Source organism: Callospermophilus lateralis, chromosome 1 (genome assembly GCF_048772815.1).
Source record: "Callospermophilus lateralis isolate mCalLat2 chromosome 1, mCalLat2.hap1, whole genome shotgun sequence".
Lineage (NCBI taxonomy): Eukaryota > Metazoa > Chordata > Mammalia > Rodentia > Sciuridae > Callospermophilus > Callospermophilus lateralis.
Genome location: NC_135305.1, coordinates 219,612,614 through 219,626,283, shown reverse-complemented (window position 1 = coordinate 219,626,283; position 13,670 = coordinate 219,612,614).

The following is a 13,670-nucleotide window of genomic DNA, read 5'->3' as shown; positions in this document are numbered from 1 at the left end:
CTCTGAACTACATCCCCGTCCTTTATTTATTTATTATTTTTAAAATTTTGAGACAAGGTCTCCCCAAGTTGCTTAGGCTAGACTTGAACTTGTGATCCTCCTTCCTCAGCCTCCCAAGTAGCTGGGATGAGTAGCTGGGGTTACAGATGTGCACACCCCACTGGCTCTAATAGCTATTTCCATCATGTGAAAAACAAAAGTCTATATGTGTTTGCTTGCCATCTGTCTCTTCCACTAACATATCAAATATCACAGAAATGGGGGAACTGATTGGTTTTGGTCACTGCTTTATTCAGTGCACCTGGCACATAAGTAGGTGCTTCATAAATGCTTGTTGAAATAGCTATCTAAAATTACATTTAACTTTTTAAACCCTTGGGCATATATTATGATCTAAAATGACTATATTGATCTTTTTCTGTCAATTTAACATTTGTTGAGTACCTACTGTGTGCCAGGTTTCTGAGGGGATACAATTTGTGCTATCCTGTACCTTTCAAGCTAAGGTTCATGTTAACTAAAGAATTATGTTAAGGAGTGTCAGTGGGTAGTCTGTAGGAGGAAAAAAATTGGAGGCAAGGTCCTGACCTAGCTTGAGAAGGAGGACATAGAACTTGGGGAGAAGGTTCTAGAAGGCAGCCTGCAGAGTGACACTTGAGGAAAGGTGATCTACCAGAACTGCACAAGCAAAGGAAAAAAAGGATGAAGTTCACATATGGGGACCTTTGGGTCAGTGTCGATGGGCACAGGGCTGCTTTAAAGTAACTCAGACCTTAATAAATTAAGGTTCAGGGCTGGGGATGTGGCTCAAGCGGTAGAGCGCTCGCCTGGCATGCATGCGTCCCGGGTTCGAACCTCAGCACCACATACGGGCAGAGATGTTGTGTCCGCCGAAAACTAAAAAATAAATATTAAAATTCTCTCTCTCTAAAAAAAAAATAAAAATAAAAATTAATTAGGGTTCATCTGGAGGTGGGTGTTTACGTTCCCAAGATGCTTCTGTGTGACCCAGTTCCCCTCTGTGTCAAGGTACTGCAGTAAGACCCCAATAGTATGTCAACATATATTTTCATATTTAGTTCTCCTCTTTTTTCACAGAATTCCTGGGCGATTTTCATTATTGGATAAACCAGAAAATTCTGACACATTTCCCCATGGAATGCGAATTTAGAAAAACATTCTTATTGCAAAATAGAGCACTTGCTTAGCAATGTATGAGGCCCTGGGTCCAATCAATCCTCAACACCAAAATAGTAATAATAATTTTTTTTTAAATATTTATTTTTTAGTTCTAGGTGGACACACTGTCTTTATTTTGTTTTTATGTGGTGCTGACAATCGAACCCAGTGCCTCACGCATGCTAGGCGAGCGCGCTACCGCTTGAGCCACATCCCCAGCCCCAAATAATAATAATTTTGAAATAAAATGAACACATGTGAACACACACAGAGCCAGATCTATGAAACCCGATAAATTAAATTTATATGGCTCAAGGAGTTACTCTAAAGAGGAGTTCTCCAGGGGTGATTTTTCCCTGAGGGGACATTTGGCAACTTGTAGAGTGTTATTCGTTTGGTTGGTTTTGGTTTTGTGTGGTCCCCCCAGCCTTGGAATGCTGGGGATGGACCCCAGGGCCTCACCCATGTCAGACGCTCTGTCACTGAACCACACCCCCAGCTCTAGAGCCAGTTTTGATTTTCGTGACTAGGGAAGAGGGTAGAACCCAGGGATGCAACTAAACATTGCCCAATGCACAGGGCAGCTCCCCCAACCAAGGATTATCTGACCCAAATAGGGCTCGTGCTAAGTTTGAGTTTATAAGGTAAGCAGCATTATAAATCACATCCAGGTCCACAATTAGCACTTTGCCAGCTACCCCAGAAATCCTCCAGGGACGTGCATCCCAATCACAGCTGCCCTGACCCAGATGACCAATGTGACTCTTGCTTCTCTCCCACTGGGGATCCAGCCCAGGGCCTTGCCCCTGCTAGTCAAGCGCTCTGTCACTGAGTTACAACCCGCCTCTAGGTCTCATTGCACTCACAGATTCCCCTCTATCCCTTGCCTTGATAATAATGAATGGATTTCACAACCCTGGCTGTCTGTCCAGAAGCATTTCCATGTGTTGTTGATCCTACACCCATAACGCAGGTAGTCAGCATTCTCCTCTGTCCTACGCACCCCCTACAAATTGGCAGTTGCTTTTAGAACTGGGATGAGACTCTGATTGGATCCCTTTGGTGTGACCACAGGCGTCTGTCTGGGGTACATTCAGCAGGAGGCTGTGGATGTCTGACTTTTCGTTTTTCTTGAAGCTAGCAGCCACTGAGGATCAACTCATTGGGAGCTGCAAAAGAATGACTTCTTTTGCATTTCTTCCTTACTTATTAGCATGAGTTCTTTCTTTACAATATTATTCCCTTATATACTATTTGGTTACTCCAAGGTAGCTTCATAATAGAAAGCTAAGAGTTTGATTCTTTCCCTTCTTATACTCATTTTCAAAACATTACAGTCCATTCCCCACCCCTCCCCGCTTTATCCAAGGGCTTAATCTCCATGGTTTTTGTTAGCTGTAGTCAATCACAATCCAAAATATTCAGTAGAAAATTCCAGAAGTAAATGATTTATAAAATTTAATTTGTGTACTGCTCTGAGCAGCATGATGAAATCTTATGCCATTTACTCTGTTCTGCTGGAGACATGATCATCTAAGAGTGTCCAGTGTATCCATGCTGTATACACTACCTGCCCATTTGTCACTTTGTAGCTGTCAAAGTTACCGGATTGATTTTTGTAGTATATCACAGAACCTATGTCCAGATAATTCTTATTTTACTAAATGAGGACACCAATCTGCAAGAATAGGGAGGCTTGCAATTTTTATAGTATATTTTTATAATTGTTCTATTATTAATTGTTGCCTAATTTATAAATTGAACTTTGTCAGAAGTATGTATGTATGTATGTATAAGAAAAAAAAAACATAAAGTGGTTTTGGCCCTATCTTCAGTTTCAGTCATCTACAGGGGTCTTGGAACATACTCCCCTCAGATAAAGGGGAACTGTAGTACTGAATGGATTCCCCATCCCCTTCTGAAGGTAATGGATCACGGGGTTTTGTTTTTGTTTCTGTTTTTCAGTACTGGGGATGAAACCCAGGGGCACTCAATCACTGAGATACACCTTTAGCCCATTTTTATTTTGAGACAGGGTTCACAAAATTGCCCAGGCTGACCTTGATCTTGCCATCCTCTGCCTCCACCTCCCAACACTGTGATTACAGGCCTGCATCACCGTGACTGGCTGAATTAGTTTTTTTTTTTTTTTTAATTTTTTTGGTACCAGGGATTGAATTCGGGGGCATTTAACCACTGAGCCACATCCCCAGCCCTTTTTTTATTTCTTATTTTGAGACACAGCCTCACTGAATTGCTGAAGCTGGCTTTGAACTTGCAATCCTCCCGCATCAGTCTCATAAGCTGCTGGGATTTCAGTGTGCTTGGTGGTTTTTTTTTAATCATTATGAACTTACGGATCCAAACAGTTGCGCCTCACTTCATCAGAGTCGCCCTTGCTGACGCCCTCATCAAGCCAACGTGACGCTCTTCAGGTTGGCACCTATTGAAGCCACTCTAATAACCTTGGGAACGTTTTCTTTGCGCTCTGGCACCACCAGAGAACAAAACAAAACCCTTGTTGCCTCCTTAGCATGGGCAAGGTCCCTTGGGTTCCCAGCACTCCAAAGCAAAAGAAAAACCTTGGTCACGGAGTGCGAGGGACTGAAGGTGAATCTGAGCTCTCGGCAGACCACGGATTTCTGATGTGTCCTGTAAGACTGTGGCGTCCTGTGGTTGAAGATAGGTGACAGGGAGAAGGAACTTTACCTGGATGAGGAGAAGAGGTGTCATGATCTTAGACCTCTTTAATTATGTCTTTTTTACCCCAACTGGATTCCTAATACCCTTCATGTTCATGGTGGGAAATGAGACCCTTTTCTGTCCCACCACATCCTAGCCTGAGGCTCAGTCAGAAAGGAGAGAGGCTACTCCCAACTGCCTGTGAAGCCCTCGGAAGCCACTTTCAGCCCCTTCACCATTTTAAGGGCCTCCTAGAAACTCCAGAGCACCCCTCGCCCACGTCTGGAATGCCCAGCTGCCCCAGAGAGGCCGTACCTGCCTCTCCACGTGTCCCTGGCCCCCAGCCTGAGGGCGGAGGCTCCTGGTTGGTGCTTCAAAGGGCATCTCTACCCACTGCTGTTGCCTTGCTCCACCCCTCTCCCCAGGCTCCAAATCCAGCTGCTGCACGTCCTGTTAGTTTCACCCGCTGCCTCCCACCTCCCGCATCATCCCTGCATGCACCTCACCCTGCTGCTCTCCTGCCCCACGCCCCCAGCTTTGAGTAATTGATCTCTTTCCCCGAACAGAAGCCTGCTGGGTTTCCTCTGCCCTGAAGCATCAGAAAGCATTACTTGATGCCAGGGAGGTGCACCAAGCCGGACCCTCCCTCTGCCTTTCTCAGTTAATGGCAACTCTGTCCTTCCAGCCATGTGGGCCAACAGCACCAGGATCACTCCGGGGCTCTCTTTCTCTTTCCCCTATGTTTAAATATACCAGCAAATCTCATGGGCTCCATTTTGATTTCTCACCCCCAGCCATTTCTCACCACCTCCCGGGCTCCCACCTTGGTCCAGCCCCCATCATTGTATGTCTGGACCAGTGAAGTCACCTCCTCCCTCATCACCTAGATTCCATGTTCCACCCCCACGTGTCAGCCAGAAGGAGTCTTATCATCTAAGCCTTGTCATGTTTCCATGGCTCCCACCATTAATTAGAAAAAGCCTGGGGCTGGGGATGTGGCTCAAGCGGTAGTGCACTTGCCTGGCATGCGTGTGGCCCAGATTCGATCCTCAGCACCATATACAAAGATGTTGTGTCCGCCGAAAACTAAAAAATAAATATTAAAAAAATTCTCTCTTAAAAAAAGAAAAAGCCTAAGTCCCTCCAGTGGCCTGTAAGGACCTGCCCCATCACCTCCCTGCCTTCTCTCTTCCCTCTCTACTCCTTACTCTCTACTCCAGTCACTCAGGCCTCCTTGCTTTTCCTCCAACAGACACACACATATCTGCCTCAGGATCTTTGCACTGGTAAGTTTCTCTCCTGGGAATGTTCTTGAACTTTCACACCTTCATCTCCCTGCTCAAATGCCCTCTTCTCAGTGAGATCTGTTCGCTCTATTTTACATCTTTTCATACATACTTTCTCCTATGCGTATCTCCCTCCTTGGGTTAATTTTTCTCCTTAGTGTTTATCTCCATGTAACATGTTGTATGTTTCCCTAACTTATCTTGTCTATTGTTTTTTTCTACACAGTAACTGTGTCAGCTCCATTAGGGTAAAAACCTTTGTCTCCAGGTGCTTGGAACAGGGCCTGGTGGCACAGCGAAGGTGCTTCATCAGTGTGAGATGGATGAATGAATGAATGAAAGCATGCACTGCTGTTAAACATGAGATGGCTTGAAAGGAGGAGGAAATAGGGGTTTGGTGAAAGAACTTGCCAATCACTGCTTCCATTCCCCCCTTGGCTCTGCCTCAGAATCTCTGGACTCAGATCATCTTCTCCAAGGCTGTCTCTGGTGGATCTGCCGCCTTCAGGAGCCGCAGGTAGCGCTGGTCCTTCCTGTAGCCTGGGAACACCGCGAAAGTGCGCCTGGGGGACCTCCACAGCTGTCGTCGGATTTGCCACCAGGGGGCGCCTCTGTCCCTGCTATATCCCGGGGCGGGGGGGCCCCGGACCCTATGAATGCGTGTGAGAAAGAATCCTCCAAGGAAACAAATAGCAAAACGTCATATCTTGTTTTTTTCGTATCATCATAAAATAACCACTAAACGTCTAAAGAGATTAGCATTCATTACATAAAATTAGGAAATTCTGAAGAAGTTAAAAAATCCCTGCACTAAGAACCTAATCACTCCTAGAAACTCAGGATCACCTCTACCAAGATTTTACTTTGCTTATTGTCATTTGCATAGCCAAAACATTTATTTTGGAGAATTTTTAACAACAAAAAGTAGAGAGATGTACTTACTGCTACTAAGCAGTCTCTTAAAAATGCTTAAATGCTCAATTTTATATTACGTGTATTTTGCCACAATGAAAAACAACAGAGAAGAGATTTTAAAAATGAACATCCTGTGCCCATTTCTTAGCTTCAACCATAACCGACTCAATTTTGTGCCAGGTGTGGTGGAGCTCACCTGTCATTCCAGCAACTGGGGTAGACAGAGGCAGGAGAATGGCAAGTGACCAGCCTGGGCAAGTTAGTAAGAGTCTGTCTCAAAATAAACATAGGAAAGGGCTGGGGGTGTAGCCCAATGGTAGAGCACCCCTGGGCTAAATCCTCAGTACCACTTAAATAAATAAATAAAAAGAACTGGAGATGTGACTCAGGAGTGGAGTCACCCTGGGTCCAGTCGCCAGTACCATGCACAAAAAGGTACTCATAATAGCATAAATGTAGTTTTTTTTTTAAGAGAGAGAGAGAGAGAATTTTAATATTTATTTTTTAGTTTTCGGCAGACACAACATCTTTGTTTGTATGTAGTACTGAGGATCGAACTTGGGCCACCCGCATGCCAGGCGAGCACGCTACCGCTTGAGCCACATCCCCAGCCCATAAGCGTAGTTTTAAAACAGTATTTATTCAGTAAATGTTCGCATTTTCTCATTTTCAACTGTCTCATCAATGCTCTGATTCACTTTGTTATTGTGTTTGCCCTCCAGGGCTGTCATAATCAAACACCACAGACGGGGAGCCTCAGATAATAGAAATGAATTTTTTTCGTAGTTCTGGGAATTCTAAGAGCAGCAATGCTCCCCTCTAATGAGCATTTGGTCTCAGCACGCAGGTGGCCATGTCCTCACTGTCCTCTTCATGGGGCCTCCCTGGGTGCTGACTCAGAGAAGGAGAAAGATCTTTGCTCTGTTTTGTTTTTGCTGGGGATCAGACCCAGGGCCTCATGCACACTAGGCAAAGGCTCTACCTCCAAGCTGCCTCCCCAGCCCTGGTGTCTCTTCTTATAAGGTCACTAATCCTATCAGATTAGGGACTCCACCCTTATGGTCTCCTTTAGCCTCCTTAGAGGCCCAGTCTCTGCATACAGTCACCTCTCCTGGGGGACTGGCTCCAGGACCCCTGTGCCCCCCACCCCCTGCTTTATATAATAATCCTCTGATGCTCAGGTCCCTTACATAAAATGACATAGTGTGTGCAGAGAGCCTACACAAGCACTACACAAGACTTTAAATCACCTCCAGATGATTTATAATGTTGGGCTGGGGATGTGGCTCAAGCTGGTAGCACGCTCGCCTGGCATGCAAGCGGCCCAGGTTCGATCCTCAGCACCACATACAAACAAAGATGTTGTGTCCGCCAAAAACTAAAAAATAAATATTAAAATTCTCTCTTTTAAAAAAATTAAAATTATAATGCTGGAAATAGTTGTTGCACTGTGTTGTTCAGAGAGAACAGGAAAAGTCTATACATGTTCCCTGCACATGGTTTTCCCTGAGTACTTTGAAAGTTGGTTGAATGCAGGGGCTGGGGTTGTGGCTAGCCTAGCACTTGTGAGTCCCTGGGTTCAATCCTCAGCACCATATGAAAGTAAATAAACAAAATAAAGGTTCTGGGTACAACTAAAAAATAAATATTAAAAAAAAAAAAAAAAAAAGAAAGTTGGGCTGGGGCTGTAGCTCAGTGGTAGAGCGCTTGCCTAGCATGTGTGAGGCCCTGCGTTTGATCCTCAGCATCACATAAAAATAAATAAAAAAATAAAGGTCCATTAACAACTAAAAATAAATAAATAAATAAATAAATAAAAGAAAGTTGGTTGAATCCATGGGTGCAGAACCTACCAATACGGAGGGCTTTGTACAGCTGATATTGGGCACTGGGGTTTCAATACGTGAATTTGAGGGGAATAGAGACACCAAGCACATAACACTGTTTGTTTTATTGTTTTATTGTTCTGGAGATCCTTTGACTCAGAATCACAAGGTATCTAGCCATGGCACTTAGCTGAGATGCCTTTTAAATCTCTTCTGACCTAAAAATTCTCTCCTCACCTTTTTTCCAATATATTTGTTAAAGAAATCAGGTTTGAGTGTTGAGCGAGAGGCAGCCTTCACAGTGGCTGTGTTCCTCATGATCCAGTTCCACAAGACCACCCTCAGGGACTGTGTAGCCGCTGACGTCGCAGTCGAGGGCCTCCTCCCACGGTAGGGGCCTACAAGGACCACTAGCTTCTAGAGGAGGCTGAGCTCTGGGCGGGTGTGGCTTCAACAGCCAGACAGCATGGCCACAGGCCCAGCCTCAGTGGGGCTGGCTTCTAGCACATGACGCTGTGGGGGCCCTGCCCATGGGGCCCTTCTCTAGCCAACAGGATTCCAAGTAGATGACCCCTCAGCACCCCAGGGCAGGGCCAATGAACAAGTCAGGCCCCTTCCCAGAAGCCCTTCCCCCCAACAAAAGGGATTTGGATGTCAAAAAATTCAGATTTGTCCTAGAGCATCTTTCAGTCTGGATGTAGCTAGCTGCATCCCTGTGGTGTCCCCTTCATAGGGGACAGACAAATGTTGAAAGATGGGAAATAAAGTTAAGGGAATAATTATATAAAATGGGCCAGTGCACTGACTTATAAAAACCTTCTCTTATAAAAACTGGTTTACCTGCCTGGCTTAAGCCCATGGGATATGTTACATTCCTCAGCAAACTACCTGTTATCTACAGAGGAATTGCAGGCCCCAAATCCTGATACAAGAAGAATACAAGTTGCCCTGAAGGGAGGGAGTGTGTGTGTGTGTGTCCCTTACAAAGACCAGATCCTCAGTCGGGTGTGGTGGCACATGCCTGTAATTCCAGCTGCTCAGGAGGCTGAGGAAGGAGGATCCCCAGTTAAAAGCCAGCCTCAGCAACAGTGAGGCCCTATGGCCATCTAGCCTAGCTGGCGACCTATGCTGGGTTCACAAATCTGACTATTCCAATAACTTAAGACAAAGATGAGAGAAAGCACACAAACACACAGAGGTACCTTTTCAAACTCCAGGGTGGCTCTCCAACTTTGTGGAAAGAGAGTGCGACTAGAATACTTTATTCTTATACAGGGGACACACAAGGGGAGTTTCCATGGGACAGTCTATCCCCAAAAGGGCAAAGGCGTAGGATTTCAAAGGAACAGGTGAGTGTAGCTCAACCCCAACAGGTGACCTCCACTCCCGGAGCCACGCCTCATTATCCCTGCCAGAGTAAAAGTCCAATGTATTGCAGGGTGCAATAAATGCTCAGTACCCCTTTACTCAGGACTTAAAGATGTGTACATAGCTCCTGACCAGAGTGGCTCCCGACAAGATCCTTTCTCAAAATAAAGTACAAAATAGGACTAGGGCTGAGGCTCAGTGGTCTAGTGCCCCTGAGTTCAATCCCAGGTACCAAAAACAAACAAACAAACATTAAAAACAACAACAACAACAAAAAGACCAGATCCTGGAATTCAGGGAGATAAGGATGATTCCCGCTAATCATAAAATCTGTAAAACAGGTTCCAGTTAGAACCAGTCAGAATAGACCTAAGGGACCTGAAATTGTCATGCACAGGGAGTACTCAAAAGTCTGATGTCATCCTGCTGGATTCAGTCAAAAGTCAAAAGGTGGAACTGAGCCAGGCATGGTGGCCCACACCTGAAATCCCAGCAGCTGGGGAGGCTGAGGCAGGAGGATAGCGAGTTCAAAGCCAGACTCAGCAACTTAGTGAGGCCCTGATACTTAGCAAAACCCTGTCTCAAAATAAAAAGGGCTGGGGATGTGCCTTAGTGGTTAATCCCTAGTACCAAGAAAAAAAAAAAAAAAGGACTCTCTACAATCTTCCTTGAGACCCCAATAAAACTGAATGACAGGAGAGCCATGCTGTTCCTCTTCTAAGAGGACCTATTTTCTCACTTGAGAGTGTCCCTTTGGTCCTGATAAACTCATGCCTGTTACTCTGAGTGACATATATGAAATCCTTCTGACTTGATCACAAGAATCAGGGCTTAAGGGAAGGGGGGGGGGTTGTCATGCCGTCTCAGTTTCCAGGAAGGCCCCGGACCTGGAACACCTGTCTATCTCCGAAAACTTGGTACAGAATTCCAGATCAATATCCAGTAAAAATATGATTAAACCACAAATAGAGCCATGAATATAAAAAATTTCTCGTAGTCATTTTGATTTAAAAAGGTAAAAAGCATGAAATTAATTGTAATAATTTCATTTTAATCCATCACACTTTAAATTTGATCATTTAAACATGTGGTCAATATTTTTTAATTAGCCAAATAGTTTACTTTAAAAAAATATTTTTTTTTCCTGATCTGATAATAATGTGATATTTATTTTACATTTATAACATACAGAAATTTGGACTGACCACCTTTCCAAGTGCTTGCACAACAGCCACATTTGACCCATAGCCACAGTTATGGACATATTTTGGACATTGGGCATTCAAAATATTTTTTTTTCAGATTCAGGTTTGTCTCTCAGCAAAGCAACTTCATTACTACTGGTTTGTTTTTTTATTAAGAGTCATTTACTGCCTGGCTGCATTTTTTTTTTTTCATGGACCTTTGATAAATATCATTCCCTTCTCCTTTAAATGTAAATATAAGAATCACATATACTTGTTCAGTTATTTTATTTTATTTTGATATGGGGGAGGGTGTCTTGCTTATGTTGCCCAGGCTGGCCTGGGCTCAAACCATCCTCCTTCCTCAGCCTCCCAAGTAGTTGGGACTACTGGTGCCTCGTTCCATCTAACTCCAGGTGTATCCAGGAAAACAGTACATGAGATTTTTCACTCATTTGTGTCTCTCACCAGACTCTTTCCTCATAAACATGCTTTAAAAAATTGGAATGTCACTGGATTCACAGTCTGGTTTTTTTTTTTTTTTTTTTTTTAATTCCTGTTAAATACACCCAGTATATTGTCCCAGATCCAGTTTCGAAGTATGTTGCATCTCCTGGCTGTCTTCCACAGGGGGTAGCGGGGAGGACATTTAGGTTGATTTCAGAGTGTCATTAACACAAGTCAGTGGAATCCTTGCCCAGTAGTAGAGTCCTTGTCCAGCATGTACAAGGACTGTCACATCCCAGGCACCAAAAGAAAAGAGAAAAAATAAAAATAGAAAAGCAAGAAAGGGCCTGGTGCAGTGGCCCAATCCTGTAATCCCAGTGGTTCTGGAGGTTGAGGCCGGAGAATTGTAAATTCCAAGCCAGCCTCAGCAACTTAGTGAGGCCGTCAGCAATGTTGTGAGACCTTGTCTCAAAATTTAATAATAATAATAATAAAATAAAAAGGGCTCGTGATGTAGCTCAGTGGTTCAGCACCCCTGGGTTCAAATCCCAGTTCCCCCCCACCAAAAAGAAAGCAAGAAAGGAAAGAAAAAACATCGATAAATTCACTTGTCAAAAAAAAAAAAAAATCAAAGTCAGAAGACAAATGACAAACTGAAAGAGAAAATGTTTGCAGTTCATATCACAAAGAATTAAATCACAAAAGAAAAACAAAACAAAAAAAGAGATTCTAGACATAAGGAAAAGAACATATCAGAGCTGGGGAGAGGGCTCAGTGCAGCGCACTCACCGGCAGGCAGCAGGCCCCGGGTTCCATTCTCAGCCCTGCAAAAGAAAAGAAATAAAAATAAAAATCGGCCAAAAGAAGTATTAATGGCCATTAAACATTTGAAAAGGTAATCTTATACTCTGATGAAAATTAAAATTAGGTGAGATGTCATTTTCCACCTATCAGATTGGCAAGAGTTCAAAAGTTTAAATAACAAAAAAGAAAAGAATCCAAAAGTTTAAGAAAGCAATGTGTTGGCAACAGTGAGGGGAAATCAGCCAACTCACATTGCTGGAGTGACGGCGCCTACGGAGGGCAGTTTGGTGACATTCACCGGACTTACAGATACTCGTCCTCTTTGACCTAGTGATTCCACTTTGGGGAACTTACTGTACAGGTATAAATGTACACCTGTAAAATAACAACCTGTGAGATCATTCATTTCTGCATGGTTTCCAGGAGGAAAAGATGAGGAACAAAGCAAGCCACCCTCCACAGGGACTGGCAAAATAAAGCACGGTACAAAGATAAAATGGGTAGTGTGCTGCTATCAAAAATGAGGAGCACGGGCAGGGGCAGAGCTGGGTGCTAGAGTGTTTGCCTAGCATGTGCAAGACACTGGCTTCTAGCACCACAAAAAAAAAAGAAAGAAAGAAAAATAATAACTACCAAGGACACTGGTACAGAGTGATTTGAAAAGAGCTTTGATATTTATGTCAAGTGAAAAAAGAGGTAAAACAGTGCTTGGGCTGCGTGCGGTGTGGCCCAGGGGAGAGTGCCTTGTGGCAGGCCCAGGGCCCTGGCCATTCCCACCGCCCCAATGCAAACGAACAATGAGTACAATATTCTACAACCCGTGTAAAACTGGGGGATATTGCTGATAACTCTCTAAATAAACTCAAGGTGGAGAGGGAAGGAACTTATTTTTCTTTTTGTTGTACTGGGGATTGGACCCAGAGATGCTCTACCACTGAGCTATACTCCCAGTCCTCTTTATTTTTTATTTTGAGGCAGGGTCCCACTAAGTTGTCCAGGCTGGCCTCAAACTTAGATCCTCCTCCTATCTCAGTCTCCCAAATAGTTGGGATTACCAGTGAATGCCATTGTGCCTAGCTGAGAAGGAACTGCTTTTTTTTTTTTTTTTTTTTTTTTTTTTTTTTTTGGTACCAGGGATTGAAGATTGAACTCAGGATCCTGAAACCACTGGTCCACATCCCCAGCCCATTTTATTTTTAGATGAGTTTTCATCAAATTGCTTAGGGCTTCACTAAGTTACTGAGGCTGGCTTTTGAACTTGCAATCTTCCTGCTTCAGCCTCATAAAATACCGAGATTTACAAGTGTGCACCCCTGTTCTCAGTTTTTCCCGCCATTTTAAAACTGAAAATGATTGCATATACAGAACAAACAAACAAACAAACAAAACCCTTGAAAGTGATTATGAATAAAATATTCTTGAAATTGGGCATGATGAATCATGTCTGTAATCCCAGTGACTCAGGAGGCTGAGGCAGGAGGATCACAAGTTCATGGCTAGCCTCAGCAAATTTAGAGAGATCCTGTCTCAAAACAAAAAATAAAAAGGACTGGTGGGCTGGGGATGTGGCTCAAGCAGTAGCGCGCTCGCCTGGCATGTGTGCGACCCGGGTTCGATCCTCAGCCCCACATACAAACAAAGATGTTGTGTCCACCGAAAACTAAAAAATAAATATTAAAAATTCTCTCTCTCTCTCTCTCTCTCTCTCTCTCTTAAAAAAAAAAAAAAAAAAAAAAAAAAAAAAAGGACTGGTAAAGTGCCCTTGGGATCAATCAATGTATACATACACACATATTCTTGAATTATATTTTGTGCAGATTAGAGTAAGGCAACTTCTCTTACTATACTTTCTAGAGTTTGGGGGTTTGGAGATATGCAAATGTATTACTCATGCAAAGCTCTCAATCACAAAATGACAACAAGCTGTAAAAAACATTCGGTGGTTTGGAACTTGGTTCAAACCTTGACCCTTAAAGACT